The sequence below is a fragment of the Ailuropoda melanoleuca genome, chromosome 6 (genome assembly GCF_002007445.2).
Source record: "Ailuropoda melanoleuca isolate Jingjing chromosome 6, ASM200744v2, whole genome shotgun sequence".
Classification (NCBI taxonomy): Eukaryota; Metazoa; Chordata; class Mammalia; order Carnivora; family Ursidae; genus Ailuropoda; species Ailuropoda melanoleuca.
The window spans coordinates 111,521,316-111,543,494 of record NC_048223.1 but is presented as its reverse complement, the minus strand read 5'-3'; positions in this window follow the sequence as shown (position 1 = coordinate 111,543,494).

Sequence of the window (22,179 nt, the reverse complement as noted above, 5' to 3'; positions counted from 1 at the left end):
ATACTGGGGGCACGCCATGAGTCCTCCTGCTAGGTGGTTGAGTAGTTAGCCGCTGCAGCCTCAGTGGCGGACAAGATTCAGGGGACTGTCTGCATGAAGAAGGGAGAATGAGTCTCTTTTTTTCTGAGCCAGGACGTCAGGGCCCAGGGAGATTAGCTGGAGTTCCTACTCCAGCGTCTGGAAGTTATTTGCAGCTGCAGTAACGTTTGCCCAGCCAGGGAGGGTTGTTTCCCCACCTGCCTTGACCTGGTTAACGCCTACCTGTCCTTCAATACCCAGTTCTGGTGTCTACCCCTCGCACCCAGAATCTTTCCTAATGCCATCTTAAGCCTTCCTCTTTTTTTTTTTTCCTGACATCTTTAAATGTTCCTTAAAATGTGCGTATACAGCCTTATCCTCAGACAGGCAATGTGTTCTTTTGCTCTGTGTTGTTATATACGTAACCAAACCCCAATATCCTTTGCTCCCACTTCTTTTTTTTTTTTTTTAAAGATTTTTTTTATTTATTTATGTGACGGAGAGACAGCCAGCGAGAGAGGGAACACAGCAGGGGAGTGGGAGAGGAAGAAGCAGGCTCCCAGCAGAGAAGCCCGATGTGGGACTCCATCCCTGAACGCCGGGATCACACCCTGAGTCGAAGGCAGACGCTTAACGACTGCGCAACCCAGGCGCCCCTGCTCCCACTTCTTTACTCAAAACCATGCTACTCACCTAGGAATACTTTGAGTGTTTAGTAAATCTTTGGTTTTGATGTACATATTCAAACATACAGGGAAGGGGAAAAGTACAGAATTCTGGACTCACATTCAAAAATTGCTCTAAGTTAATTTCTGTTCTTTGAGGACAGCTTCTGTGAGACGGTCACCAGCAAGCCAGGCTGCCTGGTGAGGTTGTTTATTCCTTTTCCATCTGAGTGATTAGCCCTTGGCGATAGCTCTTTGAGAGTGAGAAAGCTGAGCCCTCTTGAGTTTGCTGTTAAAAATTGCTGCAGCTTGAGGGGCGCCTGGGTAGCGCAGTCCTTAGGCGTCTGCTTTCGGCTCAGGGTGTGATCCCGGAATTCCGAGATCAAGTCCCACATTGGGCTCCTCCTCTGGGAGCCTGCTTCTTCCTCTTCCCACTACCCCTGCTTGTGTTCCCTCTCTCGCTGGCTGTCTCTGTCAAATAAATAAATAAATAATCTTAAAAAAAAAAATTGCTGCAGCTTGAGGTTCTCGTGGTTTCTAGATGTTTCCACAGCACCACCTTCCTACTTTGGCAGATTTTCCTGAACCAGGCCCTGGGATGGGATGCTCATTCTCATTCTAAAGCAGGGTATGAAAGAGAACAGGTTGAGAAAGAGAGTAGAAGCCCTTCTAGATAGCTGGGTCCCTCGGAGCCATCTCCTCCCGTGTCCTGCTACTAGCAGGGACAATGTGAAAGACTTTGAAATGGGCCAAACTTTACTTGAAATTCTTTTGACAGTCTAGGTCTTGTCTGAGGATCCTTCATGGTTATCCGATGGAAGAGGAGCCTTTGCCTTTCCTTGGCGTAGACTATTTTGCAATTCTGCAGAGATGGAAGTTAAGCTAGGGAGGGAGACCTGATGGTGATGCACATGATTCCTGATCATAGAAAGGCAAAGAGATTGTGTCCAGAGAAGATGCATTTGATTTCCTGTCTCTGGAAGAGATCAGTGTTGGCATCTATTAGAAAATTTACTTGCACCTTCCTGAATACACATATATATGTGTCCTTCATCTTCTCCTTTGAACCAGTTACAACATCTTCCTGGTTTTCTCATTATTAACTAGACTAAAAATAAATTCTCTGACATGTGTTCTTTTCTATTTGTCTCTGAGTCGTGACTTTACCTTTAAAAAAAGTGATTTCTCTTTAACACCCTTATACCCTATCAGTTGGTATAGTAGAAAAGCACTAAATTCAGAGTCTCAATTGCCGGGTTTAAATCCCTACTTTGCCATTTGCTGGCTCGGTTTCTTAATTTGTAAAATTATTTTACTTTACTCTTTGTAATGCTGTCATGGAAAATTAGAATTCATAGAACCTTTGGAGCTGGCATAAAATAATCTGATACATTTCTCATAGTTTGGAATTTGCCCTCTAGCAGTTATGGGCTCCTGAGGCTTCTGGATAATCTGGAAGAGACAAGACACACCTGGTAGATAGGAATGACAAAGATTCTCTCCTTGAGCAAACTCTAGTTGGGCTTCTCTGAGCTCTTATTCGACTAGGCCCCATCCTGGGGCATGTCCTCAAGGGCCCAATTTTAGCAAGAATCCTGCAAGTCAGTTTAGACAGACTCTGCTACCCTCAATATATGATCACCCTTGATATCTGACCAAATTTCTCATCCCTTACTCTCCTCCTGGTGATGTCTGATCACCCTGGCCTGCCTTCAGCAAGAATCCACCTCCTGCCTTACTTCTGATGTTTTCTTTAGTAATTTTCCATCCACTGACCCTCCCTCTGCTCCTTGGCTATACATTCTCACGTTTCCTTGTTATTCAGAGTTGAGCCCAGTCCCTCTCCCCTAGGGCAAACCCCATTGCCCTAGTCCCTCTACCTGTTGAGATAGTCCTAAATCCTGTCTGCCTTTCTGTTTTCACAAGTATGAGGAGTCCTTTTTTTCTTTAACAGCAACTTGGGACATTTTATTATCCCATACTATCCCCCAAAGACTCTGGAAAAGACCAAAATAACCTTCAAGTTCATACTGAAGGAAAATATTTCTACCTACGTTTAGAGAGACCACAGAAACCCTTTTTTCTGCAACATGGAGTCAAAGAGTAGGATTCGATGTCTACCTTTTTTGAGCATTGTCCATTCCTTGTGACCTCTGGAGCAAACAGCAGTCTGGATATTTTCTTTTCTTCCTTTCTTTCTTTTTAAGATTTTATTTATTTATTTGAGAGAGAGAGCATGAGTGGGGGTGGCAGAGAGAGAGGGAGAAGCAGACTCCTTGCAGAGCAGGAGCCCGCCCCAAGGCTCGATCCCAGAACCCTGAGATCATGACCTGAGCTGAAGGCAGACACTTAACTGACCAAGCCGCCCAGGTGTCCCTGCTGTGGACATTTTCTCACCACCTCAGATGTTCTTTACACTGAATGTCATGATCCAGTTTTGAAGATTCAACTTATGTATCTCATCCCATTCTGTGTTAAGACCAATACTAAGGAAATAAGTATACAGTGGAATACAAAATAGGTAAAGTTGATCCCCTCTGAGTATTGAGTTAGAAGGGAATCTAGGACCCTATGAAGGCCTTAAAGGTAAACAAGCAGGAAGGCTTTGGAAAGTAGCAGGCAACCTATAAGTATTAGCTATACTGACCAAGGAAAGAAAAAGAAAATTTATATATAGATTTCTGGGTTAGTAGGATTAATAAGAAGTGGGAAAAATTGTAAGTTCTCTTTGCCTGCATGATTTACTCTTTTCTATTTTTATATTTTGCCCTATACCCTTCATATATTTATTTTCTCAATTTATTCACACTGAGGTTTACTCATTTATTCAGTAGATAAATACTTAGGACCTTTTAGCACACCAAGCTCTGTGCTAGGTACTGGAGATAAAATAATGATTCATAAGGTCCTTGGCCCAGATTAATTCAGAGTCTAATGGGTTTACTTGTTACATTTCCCAAGAGAATTATGTGGTCTTTATATGTTTATCCCCAAAGCATAAATTGATGACCGTAAAATTTTAGGCATCAGTTACAGTCCAGGAATGGAAACATTTAGCATGTGTGGTGGTGGCTGGTGTTCTTATGAGTCCTTAAAAGTTTTACAGACAGCAGATTATCTGTTTACCTCACCAGCGACCAGTCTTGCCTTAGGGGGAGCAAGAAGCCTGAGGCCCAGCAGAAAGAGGAGGGTTTTAGGCTCTTAGTCCCAGTTTCATGACACACGGTGTGACTTTTAGTGAAATACTTAATTTTTCCTAACTTCAGCAGTTTCGGCTATAAGATAAGAATGCAGACGTCTGTATCACACTATCGTTGTGAAAATGAAACACAATAACCTATGCTATCGTAAACACATGCAGAGTAGACAACGCAGGCAAGCTCTGCGCACTGGTCAGCATTTAACATGAGTTCCTCGAACTATTACTTGCTGTCCTCACGCTAGACACACCCCAACCATGGTTTTATGACCTACTTATTTGGTTAATCTATGTTATTCTTGCCTGAGATGTTCTTACAAGGGAATGAAAATCACCATAACATTGTCCCTAGTTGGTGTTTGTCCGCTTCAGCTGGTGACCAATAAGGTCGTACGCATTGTGAGCTGAGATAATGTCTTTCTTGCAGAGTATTGGTACCTGGCTGTATCCCCTCAGTGTACTGGGAGGCCAACAGATATTCTGTGGCTTCCTGAGCTGCTCTGTCTGAAGGCCTTCTCTGAGTGTGTAATAGCATCTGCCTGTAGGGAAAGCTGGATGCCCCATGGAGGTCATGCTGCTGAAGGGACCTTCTCTGGATGAGGAGAGATAGGAGTTTGTGGCTCAGTTCTTCAGCTTCTTCACTCATCGATGGGACAATTCTTTGTTGTCTCCATACCATCTCTAGGGCAATGCCTAGAGGGATTGAGTACAAGTTGTTCACACAGTTCCCTGGGCATTGATACACCCTTTCTCGTTGGATTTCCTCCCTTCCCTCACAGAGCTTGCTGGCATTATCTTGTACCCAAATTGTTGTCTTAGCATTTGATTTGGGGGAATCCAAACTAAAACCGTCACTAAGGTAGACCAAACTGAGACAGCTGGAAGTATAATCCTGACCCATATTCTTTGAGGGAAGGACTTTTTAGGTCTGGAACACTCTCATCTTAACTGCAAGTCTCAAGGGCAAGATTGAGGTTGTAAACAGAAGTTGTGGCTAAGAATTGGAATCCAGACACAAATGAGATTGGATATAGTGTGGGCTGGTGTGCTCTCAACCCATCTTTATTGCCTAGTTGATGTTTGGGCTACCAAGCCAGACTGAGCCAGTCAGCCAGTGGCGCTAGCCATAGCCCTTGGAAATCGCAGCAGGGTGGCATGGCTTCTTACACAACCTCCTTCCCGGAGGAAGCGCTGTCCCTTTGGTCCCAGCTGGAGAGAACACTTGAATGCTGGTGGTGGCTGTTGAGACTGCAGAAACTTTAATATTTCATTGGCGGGTCCCATCCAGAAATGCTAAACCCCCTCTCTGGATGAGAGTCAGGGCAAAAGCTGCTCGCTCATGGGGACTTGGGGACTGCAGCGGATATTGGGATCTGTGCAGATAAATTTTTTAACCTTGATAGAGTCAGTGGGAGTTTAATGAGTAACAGAGATTATAGCAAAGGAGATAAATATGTAGGCGACCAGGAAATATAATTATAACATTTCCTTACTTCACTAGATTTGGGAAACGAGATGAATTAAGGACTGAAACATATTCTAATTCGAGAGCATACATGGATGAGAATGTGATCGCCCCTCCCCTCCTCCCCCACTTCTCCTCCTTCATCAAGAAAATAAAAATGAGCATTTTGTGCCATGATGCAGGAGGAATTTAATTGGGTGCTGATGATTCAATTTAGTTTGTAAATGAGCTGCCAGAGAGATTACGAGTGCCAAAAAGAACCAGGCTTGCTGTCTTTTTGTTAACTTGTTGACGTGTTCGACGCAAATTAGATACCGATTTATGGGGCCACAGATGACTGACTTCACAGAGCTATGTGGCACATATCCTGGAGAATACATGACCAAATTCATGCCAAAAAGTTGATGAGGTGATCTCAATGAAGCCAGCTCCTTCAAGGTGACTTTTCACTTCAACCTTTAAAGCATGAGAAGAGAATAAGACTCCGATCTGTGTTACCCCATTAAGTGGCAACTCAGCTTTTAGAACAAGTGTCATTTATTTACCTATGCAAAACACAGACCTGGTGCACTGGGTGTTATACGCAAGTAATGAATCATGGAACTTTACGTCAAAAACTTGGGATGTACTGTATGGTGATTAACATAACATAATAAAAAATTTTTATAAAAAAAAAAAACACACAAAAAACACAGACCTTGCAGTTTAGGTGCACTCCCAGCAGATGGAGAGCATCCTCTGATCGTAGGTCTGAGCTAAGAGGTGGGAAACACTCATGGTAATTACCCCATTTAACTCCACAAAATCCTGTATGTGCCATACCCTTTGTTCCCTTTTTCAGATGAAACAGACTCAAGTTAAGTAACTTGTCTGAGCTCATACAGCCGGCAAAGGGCAGGGCAGGAGTTACAATCTATGAAGCCCAATGAAAATCCAGGTCAGCCAACTTCCAATGAGTACCCTTGTCACCCTCCCTATACTGTCCGCCCTCTGATTTTGTTTGGATTAGATATCCCTCCAGGCGTCATTGTCAACAACCAAACAATTGTCCTTGGCTATATTTCTAAACTGTCACTCCCAAGGGGCCTTTTGAAAACTAGAGCTAATGGGATTACCTGATCCCACCTCTAGTTCTGAGCCAAACCTCACCAGCTGAGCAAACACTTCCGGAGTGGAGGTTGAATTTCTTTCTACTTGCGTTTGAAATCATCAACATTGGCTGGGCTTCTGGTAAGCATGACAGCACTAGTGTCCTGAGGGTGTGGAGGGCTGCTGGAATCCACTCTGGGTAAGATGAGGAAGGTGTAAGCACTCCTCCACCCCCAACAGTAGCCTCTGAGCTTGAGATGTTCACGAGAAGCATCACTGCTCAAGCTTGTCTCTTAATCTGTGAAATAAAACATTCACTCAGATCCACTCTGCCTTTCCTAGTCCTGCTCTGCTGCTCAGTAGGGACACCATGTCTGAGCTCCTGAGTTGTTAGCATCCTTCCATACTAGTACTTTTCCTTCCTTCCTGGCTAAGCAAATCTGGGAAAGAATGATCTCAGTTGCCAGTCTGGTTTCTAATTATCCCAGTGAGTCTCAATTTCCATTTATGGACTTGGCAACAAAAATCGCCAGAGAAAAGTCTGCCCTACTAATGACTCAGCTGACATCCTTTATCATTGCTTTACTGCTTTAAACACATTCACCTGATAAGCCTCTCATGACTAATGAATTCAAATAATTCCTACCCATTCTTTTGGGGTTGGGGCTAGTTATTTGTCACTCCTAAATATTTGAAATCTACTGGCTTCTTTGTTGAAGTGCTCATTTAGCTGTTCCACTCCCAGGATGGAAGATTTTCAGGATTCAGACTGATGGTTCAATGAATTTCACCAGGCCTTAGGGTCCGTATTTCCCCAATGCTTCTTCCCTGAGACAGTGTGTCCCATGTCTGGGAGGAATATTTTTGATCCCCACCTTAGAAACACAAAGTTAGGACCAGAGGCAGGATATCTGTAATTTTAAAATTCTTCCTCTGGGTTTTCAATTATAACCAGGTTTGAACATCATTGTCTCAGGATCCTTGGACAATCTAAAACTTCTACCCTGTATCAGTCTACCCTGTAGACTCGTTCCCTATGAAAGCATGTACATGTCTTAGTTTTCAAACCAAATCATTCATTCATTGGTTCATTCATCAAATTAAGTATTTGGCTGGCACTAGAGCTAATCATTGTGAGGGGTTTAAGTACGGGTAAAATAATCATTATCCTCTCAGAGTTCAAAGCTCTGTTGTGTATCTTGAGAATATCATGAAATAAAAGGAGTATCCAACCTATTCTTTCCAGATATGGGTACGTGATTAATTCAGAATTGGCTTGATTATTTGTATCTGTGTGAAGGGCCAAAAGTGAATTAGTCATTTTGGCTGATAAAATGAATTTCTGACTAATTCTACTAATCCTGACTAATTCTGCTGGGTTGCTCTGTAAGGCTAGGCGTTAGGACTCTTCAACATATGCCAAGTCTCTGGAAATACATACTTCCTGGTCTGGAAGACTGTTTCACCATCTTGTTTAGGACAGTTGCAAAGGAAATTGCTGCTTACTCTAGCAAAAGTATATTCTCAGTTCACTGGGCACTAATGGAGCCTTCCAAAGACTCCTTAAGACAGCCAGGAACAGAGAGATCTTAGTGCCCTGACACCTTAGGAGTTCACTTGGACAGGTACGTGTATGCTTTCCCATGACTATTCAGAACTCACCATTGGTGTATTCGAGAACCAAGGCTGCGTCTCACACACTGGGTGTGTGTACCTTTGTGGGTGAGTGTGAGTAGGTGTGCCCGTCATTCACTGAGATTCTGTCACATTCCTTGCACTGTGCTAGCCACACCACTTCCTTTTTTTCCCCCCCAATAACCCTTAACACCTCTCTGTGAGTCAGTGAACAGGTAGGTATCATAGACCCTATTTTACAGATGAGGCTATTTAAGTTTAGAGGTTAAGTAACTAGCTGGTAAGTTGGAGGACTCAGGGTCTCAGGTCTGGGAACTCAGGTCTGTTTGACTTCAAAGCTTAGGACCTTTACCCATGATAGTGTCACCTCAACTTCACATCTGCACGCAAGAACAATGCCTTCAGTGAAGACACATTCAGGTGAATGTTTATAAAAAGGGAAAGCTTAACCCAAATTTAGGAAGGAAAGTTATAGTCAGAAGCACAATCTTTTGTCTGAAATAAAATCTTTAGTTTATTAGAGTGCTACCTTTCATTTAAAGATAATGTACTTGAAAATTTCAAGGATGAACAAATTCCAATCTGGAATTTTTGAGGACCTGCCTTACCTAATATTTTCATAGAATAATAGTTCTCCAAATGACACTCTTATTTAAACTGACAGTTACTTCCCTTTGCAGTAGAATTACAATAGGCCTTACATTTTATCTAATGAAGAATCCAGTAAAAGCCATTTCCTGTTACAGACATCAGTCTAAAGGAGAGTTTTCATTTATGTACAGATACCCTGAACAAACTCTGTGGTTCATCTTCTACTAACCTCTACTCTTATTCCCCAATAGAAATCATGCTGGCTTTCCTCCTTAGCTACTCCTTCCACTTGAAAAGTCTGCCCCTCTCTCCTCGTTCAAAGCTGACTTGTTTTCCTGAGCCCTCAGGTCCGAGCTTGATGCTTCTGTGACACCTTACACAGTTCTGCCCGTTGTCCTCTTGCTGCCCCCTCAATGCCCCTAGCTCATTATTGCCCAACAGAAATAGAACAGAAGCTGCAGATGCGAGTCACATATTAATTACACATTTTCTAATAGCCACATTAAAAAGGAAAAAAAAAGAAACAGGTGGTGTTAATTTTAATATATTTTATTTAACCCAATATATCTAAAATATTTTCATTTCAATATATAATCAATATAAAGTCATTTTTTAAGATATTTTGTCTTTTTTGTTGACACAAGTCTTCAAAATGTGGACTGTATTTTACATTTACAGCATACATTTCAATTTGGATGAGGCACAAAGTCCTTGGAAAATACATGTACCTAATGGCTACCATACTGGAGAACACAGCTTGAGCCCCCCTTCTGTGGCATTTCCATGGCATTTGCTGTATATTCTGCTAGGCACACCATTCTTAGGACGGCACAGCAATGAAAAAAATGGATGAGTTTGACCCTTTGCCATTTACTAATTGTATGACCTTGGGCAATAGTTAACCTTTGTAAGCTTCATTTTCTTCATCAGCAAAGTGGAAATATTTTTATTGTAGGTACCATCACACTGGGCTTTTGTGTGGATGAATAAGATATGTGAATTGTTGAACACAGGGCTTGGTACATAGTAAGAAATTTAATAAATATTAGCCGGTAATAGTAGTAGTGATGGTAGTAATATCTTCTTAATATAGTTTCTCTTATCCTTATATTTTCTGCTCAAATGCTGTCTCCCCATGAGGCCTTCTCGAAATGTTCAAGGTTGAGAGGCTTTATTTTAGCAAGCATTATACTACGTCATAGTTCTCAGAGTCAGCTTTGGATTTTTGTCATTGATACATGAACATGTTCTGCTCGCACTCTTATTTTAAGCTTCTCAAGGGCAGAGTCTCTGTTTTGTTTTTCTATCAAAGAACCTAGCAAAATGTCTACCAAGGAATAAAATGTCAATAAATATTTTTGAGCAAGTGAATGAAAATTACATTTTACTGCTATTATTTTTTCACACATGGATATCTGGCCTCCCCAGTGGTAAGGGGCCAGATTGTAGAGTTATCCATTGAATTAATGAAAAAAAAATCATTAGGATGTGTTGATGATGAGAGATGAAAGAATAAAATCATCAAGAATGGTTTCTGACTCCTGTGATTCTAGTACTAGACACATCTTTCATTGAGATATAGATTTGGAGACATATCAGATTTGGGGGAAAATGCTGGTTATATTTTAGACATGTTGGATTTAGATTTCAGTGGGAAATCAAAGTATTTATATCCAGCAGGCAGTTGGGTATTCAGGTTTAGAGCTCAGAAGAGGAACATGGAGTAGAGAATGGCTTTGACAGTAATCCTTTAAATGTTATTCTTGAAATCATGGGCAAGGACAAGATTCTAAGTTTCTACCTTCAGCCATCTTCTCTTTTCCCTAAGAGAACACTGTATACAAGAGTTGACCAGGGGAAGAACATGAGATGAAGACTGAGAAAGAGATGCCAGATATTCAGAAGGAGGTCCAGAAGGGAGTGGTGTGAGAGCAGCCCAAGGAGGAAGCCCTTAAGACTTCTTAAGACCTGGTTTTGCCAAGCTCATGGTTCAAGTTCAATTCCATTTTAAATTTCTGATTCCTTAGTCTTATTTCCTTCTTCTTAGATACCTTTCAATCTCTCATTGTTCTTTAGTTTCTGATGTTCATTCTCCCTGGTGTAAGTCATGGTAGTCCCTTTGCCTAGAGAATTTACAAGGACTTCAAGGAGTGGAATGCTGGCTTTGATTAATCTAAGTGACTTCCAATAGCTGCCAATTTTGTCAATTAATGGTAATAAATCCATTTAACCTCCTGTTTAAGAAAACAAGGCAAGGAAAAAGATAAAAAATTATGTGGTGCCTACAACATTTGAATCACCGTGTTAGGAGCTTTATACAAATTATCCTATTTGATTATTACCAATCTGTGAAAGAGATATTATCCCCATTTTGTAGATAAGGAGATTATACTTTTGAGAGATGGAATAACTTACCTAACTAGCACAAAGTAGAAGTCAGACTTTGGATCTCTTTGACTTAAAACTCCAGGCTCTGTCCAGGGCCTTCACCCAGTGATTTGATGGTGTCATTTTTACTTTACTAAGTATCCTATAGAAAAATAAATTTTTAGGACCCATGACTTTTGGTAGAGCATTCAGCCTCTATATAAATGCAAATTTGACTTTCTAATTGGGATTTGCATGAGCTCTAAATTAACATGAGACCCAAGTAAATATATCCTGTTCATTAAAAGGTATGATGCATTGTTCTTCCCTGAAAGGCATAATTTTCTCAGGAGTGCTTTGGGTCTGAGTTCATTTCCTTTGAGCGTCTCCTTCTCAACAGGCTGCAATTTTAGCTCTTCCCTGGGAATGATGATTCAGATTTCTGAGGTTATCGCTAAGTAATTGTCAGGCTCACATACTGCAGTATCTGTACTCATTTCTACCTGACTGAGGGTTGAGGGGAAGCAACAGGAAGCAAAGCAGCAGAACTTTCACATGTATAGTCAAGCTGGCAAATAAGTATCTTTGAATGCCATGGCCAAGACTGGGAATCTTCTGAGAGTGCTCAGGTGCTGATGGCTTCTCCATTGGAACAATTTTCGCCATTGGCCTTAGGCTTCTGTTGCTTTCATATAGGAAGATGAGCCAGGTAGAATAGGAAACCAGGTTTGTGTTGGGGCTTCTCTCCTACACCCCTTATAGTTGTTCTTGACTGGCTGTATGTTCAAGTTGCTTGGGGAATATCAAAAAAATCCCAAAGTCCAGGCCACTCCTCAGCACCATTACAATAAAATCTTGAGGAGGGGTGGGGAGAGGCTCAAGACTCAGTGTTATTAATGGTGAATCCAGTGTGCAACCAGGGCCTGAGACCCACTGTTTTCAAAGTTTTAGGTCTAGGAAAATGGTTTTCAACTCTGGTTGCACGTCAGAATAATCTAGACGACTACTTAAAATACACACAGCCAGGTCACACCCATGATTTAATTGGTCTATGGTGGAGCTGAAGCATGAATAATTTTAAGGAAATTTCCAAATAATTCTAATACTCATCAGGGGTGAGAACCACCATTCCAGAACTGAGTTTTGAGCAGTGGTCCCAGGCTACTTCTCATACATGAAGGCGTGTGTGAATCCCTTGGGGGTATTATTAAAATACAAATCTACCTCACTACCAGAGATGTTGATTTAGTTGATATGAGGTAGGGCCTATGGTTTTGTAATTTTTAACAAGCCCCCATGTGATGCTGCTCATTCCCAGACCACTCTGTAAGGCAGATGGCCAAGCATCTACCTTACCATGATCTTGCCACTAAGCCTTCTGGTGGACTAGGTATGGGTTGGCAGATGGGAATACACTCTTTCCTCTTTGGATGCCTGGCAGGTATCTCTTAGTCATCAAGTCCATTGACTTGAGAGTCACAAGTTCTTTTTTTTTTTTTTTTTAAGATTTTATTTATTTATTTGACAGAGATAGAGACAGCCAGTGAGAGAGGGGAACACAAGCAGGGGGAGTGGGAGAGGAAGAAGCAGGCCCATAGCAGAGGAGCCTGATGTGGGGCTCGACCCCACAACGCCGGGATCACGCCCTGAGCCGAAGGCAGACGCTTAACCGCTGTGCCACCCAGGTGCCCCGAGAGTCACAAGTTCTTGAGTTTGTTCTCCAGCTCTGCTTCCAGGCTTTCTTGCTATGGGATATAGGTCAGGGCAAGAGAGATTATTTATGTCTCCTTAACTGTAAGATGGAGATGATAACAGCACCTACTTCATAGAGTCTCTGTAAGGATTAATAGAAATGTTACATATAAAGATAGAGCTAAGTGTTGGATACATTCTAAGTACTCAATAAATGGTAACCAATATAGCTGTGCATTCATGAAATCCATGGTATGTTAGGTTTTTCAGTATATTTTAGCTACAAGACTTTCTTTTAACTATAACTTACATGGACACTCCATATATGTAGACTAGATAAGGTTAAATGTATTGTAAAGCAGAAATGTGTGCCCAGCACCTGGAATCCCTCTGCTTCTCCCCTAGGCTTCTAAACATGTAGCTAAGGCAGTAGATGTGCTATCTTCTTTGAATGTACGAAGTCTAGTCCAACCTATTCGTCTAGAGAAAAACCCATAAGTGACTTACCCAAGGTAATGCACCTGGTAAATGCTAGAGCCCACTTCTGACCCCTGGGACCTGGTTGTAGTAAGTTCTCTTTGGACACCAAATGATAAAGGAATTAGAACAAAGGGCAAACTACTAGATCTTTTTCTGAACAAAAAATTATTCATTGAATTTTAATCTTATAATCAATACATGTTTACAGTAAGAAAAATAATTAAAGACAAAAGGAAAGTGTAAGCCCCCTCCCCATTTTTATGACTTCTATCCCCATTTCTTTTTTTTTTTTAAGATTTTATTTATCTATTTGACAGAGAGAGAGAGAGAGCCAACGAGAGAGGGAACACAAGCAGGGGGAGTGGGAGAGGAAGCAGACTCCCAGCAGAGGAGCCCGATGTGGGGCTCAATCCCAGAACGCCGGGATCATGCCCTGAGCCAAAGGCAGATGCTTAACGACTGCGCCACCCAGGAGCCCCTCTATCCCTGTTTCTAAAAGCCAACCATTGTAAATAGTTACTTGGATGTTTTTCAGATTTTAAAAAAATGTATATAGAGTGATAATATATAAAATATATTAAAAATATATAAATATATATTCTTTTATACAAATGGAAGCAAACCATCTCTACTCTTCAGGTTCTAGCTTTTATTTCACTTAGTTATCTCACTAATCATCCCATACAATATATACAGATCTACCTTATCATTTTCATGGTTACAAGAGATTCCTTTTTTTTCCCCTTGGCGATGGACATGAGACTGCTTATTGTTTTAGCCATGGCTATGCTTATTCACTCGAGTAACTACTTCTAGATTCCCAGAAGAAGAATTTGTAGGGTGAGTATACTCGCACACCCAGTGTTCCTTCAGTTTTGTCACACTGCACTGCAATTTTCTTCCACGGGCCTGTGCGTTAATCACCTTCGGGAAAAAATAAAAGAATTCCCAGGGCTGCAATGCCAGACGCCGTCCACATTAGACTTATCATCTTTGTCCAGTTTGAAGAGGCTGAAAGTTCCAGAACTAGCTGTGGGCATTCTGTTCTAAGGACTAAATGGAGCAAATGTTCTAACCTCGATTCCCACTGGACAGCTAAACAGATATTTACAGGCCCAAATTGCTCATGTGCCATTTACCTCCTCCCCGCAGCCCCCACTCACTCAGTCTCTCTTGGCCAGCCAGTAACCACGACGTCTCCAAAAGAAAGCACAAAATGCCATGACTTCCCATTAGTAATTCTCTCTGCTTACTTTGGGGGTTGGCCTAAAAATGGAGTTATCTGAAACATGCACCCTGATCTATGAAATTTCTAGTGGACAGCGTTGTTCAGTAATTTTTCAAATAATGCAACTAGAAAGAGAGAAATGGTTTAAAACCGTGATTAATGCCACTGTGTCCCAGGATGCCTTACTTCCTCAGCTCATCACTGTAAGTAATTACCTGCCTGATCCTGGACAAGTCCTTCTGTTCAGCTCAAGTCAGCTATTGATCATTTATTTAAGAATTGCATACTCCAGGGAAGGTGGAAAAAGTCTCCAAATTAATTTTTTTGAGCCCACTGTGGTCATGAATAAATATCTCTCATTCAGACAATTTACATCAGCAACTGCTTAGCAGTGGGAATTTGTTTACCACTTCTGACCCGCTCCTCTGAAAATTGGTTTTCTAACCAGTCTGTGAGTGGCAGTTTTAAATTGACACATTAAATTTTCAAAATTGTATTTGGCTTATTGTCTCCTGCCCACGATGTCGCTCAGTGCTTTGACAGATACACATGCTAGTGTTCTGGTTATAAAACTAGAAGGCTCCCGATGCTTTTCTGTTGGGAGCACATGCTTATCTCACAGGTTGGGACTCCAGCTAACAGTATCCTTAACTGGAGGATGCAGGCATGTGGTGATTTTTGAGCAATCATAGTATGAAAAATAAGAAAAGAAAAGTCATCCAGGCAGGTGTTTTTTAGAACTAGTTAATGTATATTTTCACTGGAGCTCCCTAAATGTGAATCTTTATGAACACTCTATAGTATAAAACTGCTTCAAATAATTTTAAAAATATGCCTAAGTATGCAGCCTAAGTCAGAAACGTTGCCATGAGAAAGAAACCTTCTTCTTTATAGTGTATGAACCTGTATATGTGCGTGTGTGTGTGTGTGTGTACATGCGTGCGTGTGTGTGTGTGTACATGCGTGCACCTACCTGCTTTCCGAGTGTTAGGCAATTTTAGTGTTGGCATATTCCTGTTAATCTGCAAGCATTTGCTTATTATTAATTACTCAGGGCTAACAACTCCCTCAGGTTTTAAAACAATCTTTTTTAACAAGGGCTTTGCTGCTACTTAGAAACATAATTCTGTGCCACCATTTAGTAGGCAGGCCAGAAGTGTCCCTGTGCGAGTGCCGTATGGATTGGTTAAAGCAGGCAGGACCCTTGAACCTGAATGCAGCACTCAAATACAATGACAGTCATGTTTATCGCCGACGAGCTAAGACCAAGATACAACATTATGTTCTTAAAGCTATACTGCTGAAATTTTCCAGCTCAGGCTAGACTTCTACAACCTAGTGGTTATTCAGGCTTGTTCTTTAATAATTGAGTTGTATCTCTAGTGTTTGAGGAGACAGTTTTCTACACTTTCTTTCNCTCAAATACAATGACAGTCATGTTTATCGCCGACGAGCTAAGACCAAGATACAACATTATGTTCTTAAAGCTGTACTGCTGAAATTTTCCAGCTCAGCCTAGACTTCTACAACCTAGTGGTTATTCAAGCTTGTTCTTTAATGATTGAGTTGTATCTCTAGTGTTTGAGGAGACAGTTTTCTACACTTTCTTTCCTTTAAACTGGATTCTGCTATCACAGACAGAATCCTATTAAGATCCTCTTCTAGGAAAAACAAGACTGAAAAAATGTAATTATAGAGTTTCTAAGGGGTAAGAGGCAGGACTTGGGAGCTGGGAGGAAGGCTGGGCTAGGGCATAGGCATATAGAAGGTTAACAGTATGGCTCTGGTTGGCCTCTCTGCTACCTGAATGTGTTCAAATTTGCCAAACCTTAAATCTCAAGGACATGATCAATATCCAACATTTATGCAGGCTGTGTGAAGTGCTTTGTGGGCACAGGGGGAAAAGATCAGGACAAAATTTTATTAAAAGGATCACATGATATAGACACAGTGGGAATTAGTACCTAAAGTCCATATAACCTTCCATGGTTTTGAGAAAGCTGATGATTTAGTATAGAATAAGGAGAAAACTCGCACTGTAAAGTTAAATTTTACAGATGGATGGACGAAGCAGAAAAATGATGGATGAAGCAGAAAAATGATGCCTTCCAAGCAAACTCTGAAGTCTACCCTTTTTAATGGATATATAGTGACCACTTTTATGAATTAATGTTTAAGAAGTTGTACTAGAATATTGGATCAATATGGTTAAAAACAACTCCCAGGTACCAGGAAGAACTACAGACTGTGGCAAGAGAATCTAAATGTATCACAAATATATGAAACAATGTTACTGAAGGAAGTAAGGGGAAAAGGTGCTGATCTAAGTAACTTTGGAAATGAATAGCATCTGTAAGTCTAAAGGCAAAGGGAACTGCACATGAGATCTGCACTCTAGTTGATAAAGTTCCTTCCCATGAAAATACGTGTTATAAATTCTCATACTGCTCTGCATGTATACTTGAACAATTAAGTAAATGGGTGGTGGATAGTGGGAACCATACTTGTCACTTTTGGAGTAGTAATTTACAGATAAGCAAGGGGAGGTAAATAGAATGATCCAGTGATGATGGATTAGAGTTGGAGACATCAGTCATGGTACCTTGATACACATACAGATGGTTGCACATATAAATGTTTTCAGATATGGAAATATATACAGATTAGTATACACTCATACATTTGCTCCATCATTTGAGAGGGCCTAAAAGAAACGACACCCCAGTAGTAATGAGTATACCTCACACCCAGCTTTTGGTTTCTGATACCATTCTCCAATTTAAAAAAACAGGATTTCTCAGAGAAATCGCTGCTAGGAGGACTGGGGCAGGAGATATGCAAGATGATCCTGAAACATCTTGTAGTGCCTTTGAAAGTAAGAAAGAGTTAAAAAACAAAAACCAATGCGCTGTGTCAGAGGAGGACAGGAACCAACTGAAAGATCGCTCAACGTGCAAAGCCCCAAATTCTAACTGCTTCTTTGAGTTACATTTCTTTGTGAATTCCCACACCTATACAAGTAATTGAATTTGTTTTCTTTTTCTCCTGTTAATATGTTTCTTATAATTTTGATTCATGGGTCCCAGCCATTGAACCGAGGAGGTCAGAGGAAGAGTTTGCTCTTTTGTAACTTTGAGGGAGTAGTTATGTAAAATGGCTACAAAAGCAGATTGAAGGCCCAGGCTGAACAAGGAGCTAATGATGAGTTGAGAGAAGAGGAACCACTCCTGAAATCCTACTTTTCTTTAGACTCCAAAAAGCTTAGAAGATAAAACCCTAAGCTCAAATAAAAGACTGGAGCATTCTTCTGGATTGTGTCAGCATGCATGTGCATCCAACAGTGAGGGTATTTTCCTTGGGTGTCATATGTGTTTCCCTGTATAATTTTTGCAAGAACTGTGAAAGAAAGCAATTATTCACATGTGGTGGGTAATAGGGGCACAAAGAAGTGAAATGGCTTGTCTAAGTTCACATCTACAAGGTGGGGGGCCCCCCAGATTCAAACCTAGGTCTCTCTGATTCTCAAACTCATCTCTCCCTTCACCCAATCTCTCACGTATAGAGTGGAGAGGTAGATGATGACAAGTCATGGGAGAGGGGCTGAAGGACCAGGAGTTGATATTGCTGGGGGGCGGTCCTGAGAGCCAACACTGGTATGGTGGGTGTTGGGATGGACTGGAAGGGAAGGAATTGGAAAACTTGTAAAGAAACTAAGGTGCTACCTGGGGACTGACTGGCAATAGAGATCTAGAACTACCATAAAATATTGAAATCTATTTTACAATAAGTTGTATTTTTTACAGGGGCCTCAAGAGAAATGAAAATACTTTTAGGCAAAAAGTAGTTCAAAAAATGGTTGGTCTAAAGCCAATGGGTACCAATACATCTATCTCTAAGGGAAAGATAGCATGGACCAGTGATAGTTAGCTGTGTAAGGTCTTCATCTGACCAATGGCTAAGCACACGCAGTACTCATTCCATCCCCACTACTGACTCTGATGTTCATTACACAGATCGATATGAGGTGCGGGAGTTGCTTTCACTGTCAGTGTATAGGACGTACCCCTGAACATTTCAGTGCTTCTGAGGAAGAGGATTGGAAAGTTCCTACTTCTCTTTTTCTTCCTAGAGGAAAGCCTATGCCAAATTTTCTAATCTTCCCAAATAAATCAAGGAAAGAGTAATTTTGTTTCAAAATGTACTTAAATATCAAAGGCTACCATTTATCCCTTCTCATACTAGCTGAAGTGATTAATATTCAAGTTGGTGCTATGTAAAAGATTAAGCTTACTGTGTATTCTCTAGTCATTTATGTTCATTGCAGCCTCTCATTTGTATGGAAAGATTCATAAAAGTATCAAGAGACACTTTATACTGAATTAAAAACTATTGGACTGGGTGTTTCAAGGCTCCTGCTCAGAAAAGAACAATTATTAAAACGTATTATTCAATTAAGCATGGAAATCTATATCTATTTCCAAAAGTTGGGAGTAGAGGCAAAAGTGATACTAGTTAGAACTGGTCCATTAAATCTGACAGTTGTAGCACATTATATTTTATGTGAAGCTGAGCAAGGGGACACAAAGGAGAGAGAGAGAGACTAATGATGGAGTTCAGGACACTGTCCCCCCGGATATGGCACGTTAGCATATTGAATAATTTAAGCTGAAGGAGTTTGAAAAAAAAACCTACAGAAGCAGGAAGGTCACTCTGACCTTCTCCTCACTCTCTACCTTCAACCAGGGCATTAAAAGCTCATGTGAGAGAGACCCTCCCTATACCAGCAGGAAAGGAGCATCCTTATCTCCAAAGACAAAGGGATACCAGGCAAGAAAAATTCTAACAAACAGGCCTTTTTAAGTTTCCCCCAATTTACTATAATAACCTCAGACTCCTTAACCAATCATATTTCTCCATGACTATCGACTCTTTATCAAACCTAACATAATGATACACAGGTCTGTTTCTTGGGGTCTTCATTTCCTTATGAAGTCCTCATGTCATTTAAGACTTATATTAAATAAACTTGTATGCTTTTGTCTTGTTAATCTTTGTTAGTTTAATTTTGATGCCCGGCCAAGGACTCTAAGAGGCTCAAAGAAAACTTTCCCCCCCTTAGACTAACAAAAGGTAGTTAGAAAAATTCTGAGCTGTTCTGTCTCCCCATTTCCTGACAGGTAATAATAATTCTAGTTAGGTAAGAAGCCCTTTAGAATTCTTTTTTTTTTTTCAGATTTTATTTATTTATTTGAGAGAGACAAAGACTGAACAGGAGGGAGGGAGCATCTGAAGCAGACCCCACACTGAGCTCAGAGGTAGACAGGACCCTGAGATCATGACCTGAGCCAAAATCAAGAGTCAGATGCTTGGGGCGCCTGGGTGGCACAGCGGTTAAGCATCTGCCTTCGGCTCAGGGCGTGATCCTGGCGATATGGGATCAAGCCCCACATCAGGCTCTTCCGCTATGAGCCTGCTTCTTCCTCTCCCACTCCCCCTGCTTGTGTTCCCTCTCTCGCTGGCTGTCTCTATCTCTGTCAAATAAATAAATAAAATCTTTAAAAAAAAAAAAGAGTCAGATGCTTAACCCACTGAGCCACCGAGGTGCCCCAGCCCTCTGGATTTCTAATAGTGTCTTAAACTAATCAATGAACTTTCAGAAAAGGTCAACCATCCACTCAGAAAGCCACCTTCAGATACTTGCTTTAAGGAGACAGTGATATGTCAAAGGAGAGAACCAGAAATAGAGACCAGAATGAAAGATTCTTAATTGAGAGCAGATTTAGTAGGTTCAATTTTTTCTTCTTCCAGGACACATGAGCCAATGAAGTCTTTTCTCCAAATCATCAGTGCTGCCCATGGTTTAGGCTTCCACTTACACTCTCTGTTCATCCCTGTGTTTGAAGGGTTTTGAACTCACCTTCACTCCCTGTTTTACTGTAAATTTGTCATGCTAAGGCATCCAGCAAGTTCAGGCTCATCTGGCACAGAGTCTTGGCCCCCTGGTCCTGAGTACATTCGATACGTGCTGGCTGCTGTTTTCTGCTTCCTGGCTTGGCTAGAGCTTTATAGAACACACATTACATAAGAATGGGAAATTGCTAAGAGGAAGGAAAATAGATTGCATTATTTTCAAAACCTCTAACCAAAAGGCTTGTTTGCTGTCTAAATAAGCCAACCTGCTCTGACACACCTAGAAATTTGGCATTTAGGACATATAATATGGAAGCCAACAGCTACGGCCTCCATCATCTATCAAGTGTGAGGAATGGATTTCCCCCAGGCCAACGTGTCTGGCATGTTGTAGGTTCTCAACAAATATTGAATGAAATCTGGAACTGACCGTCATCTCTGGAGCATAGCCCCACTTGGCCAGGGTTGGGGAGGCTTCAACATTTAGCAGACCTGTCTAAAAAATCCTCAAAATGGGAACTTTTCAGGTTGGTGTGGTCATTGTTCATTCTCTCAAAATCATTCCACTGGAGCAGTTTTGTCTCTTGGTTCAATTCTGTTTGGTTTGTTAAGTGGGTGTTGAGTATCCATCCATATGACCCAACTGCCAATCCAGGCACTGGAAGACCTAGAGGGTGATGACCCAGCCTCTGTCCTTGAGGATTTCCAAGTCTTTGACCCAAATATATTAATAAGTAGCATATTTATTAAGACATTACCTGAGCTCAGGTTTTCTGTGTGAGACACCATGAGAACTAGAGCAGAAAGCAAATCCTTATAGGATCCTGACGTCACAAAACATACACACATGAACAAGGGCCACTTTAACACTAATGTATCTTGTGCCGGGCCTGGGTGAAGGAGATCAGCTATAGATGCTAGAGAACTTTAGAAAAGGAGAAATCGAGTGTGCTTCTGTGCATCTGGGATTTTCCCACCATCATTTCATGACACTGAAAGCTATCCCACTGGAGAGGAAAGAAGGAAGGAAGGAGGGAAGAAGGAAGAGATGAAGAAAATTTTACCTACATCCCTTTCCAGTTACCATCCATTTGGCTTCTTTTCACTTCAGCCAAATTTCTTATTTCTTTTAATGTTTCAAATTTTTATTTAAATTCTAGTTAGTTAACATGTGTGATATTAGTAGGTGCAGAATTTAGTGATTTATCACTTACATGTAACACCCAGCACTCATCACAAGTGCCTTCCTTCATCCCCATCACCCACATAGCCCAAGCCCCTGCAACCCTCAGTATGTTCTCTATAGTTAAGTGTCTCTCTAATATTTTGATTTCTTCTCTTTTTCTCCCCTATGTTCATCTGTTTTGTTTCTTAAATTCCACATATAAGTGAAATCAAATGGTACTTGTCTTTCTCTGACTGATGAATTTCACCTAGCATACTACATCTTCAGCTAAGTCATTGCAAATGGCAAGATTTCATTCTTTTTTATCAGCCAAATTTCTTGACAAGGGGTTTTTGTTGTGTCAGCCTCCGTTTTTCCACAAAACCACTCTTGCTGAGGTCAATGGTGATCTCCACATTGCTAAATCCTTTCTTTTTCTCATATCCCATTGTACCTGAGCCCTTAGCAACAATTAACATGGGCCGTCATTCTTTTTTCTTTTATGTGGTAGTTTCAAAATCTGACTTGGACATTTGTTCACACTCCTCCCATGGAGAGGTAAGATCTGGGTCCCCTTCCCTTGAGTCTGATTGCCCTTGTGATCGCTTCAACCAACGGACTGCAGCATGAGTTAGACTGTTGACTTAAAGACTAGGTAAAAATAGGCCACACAGC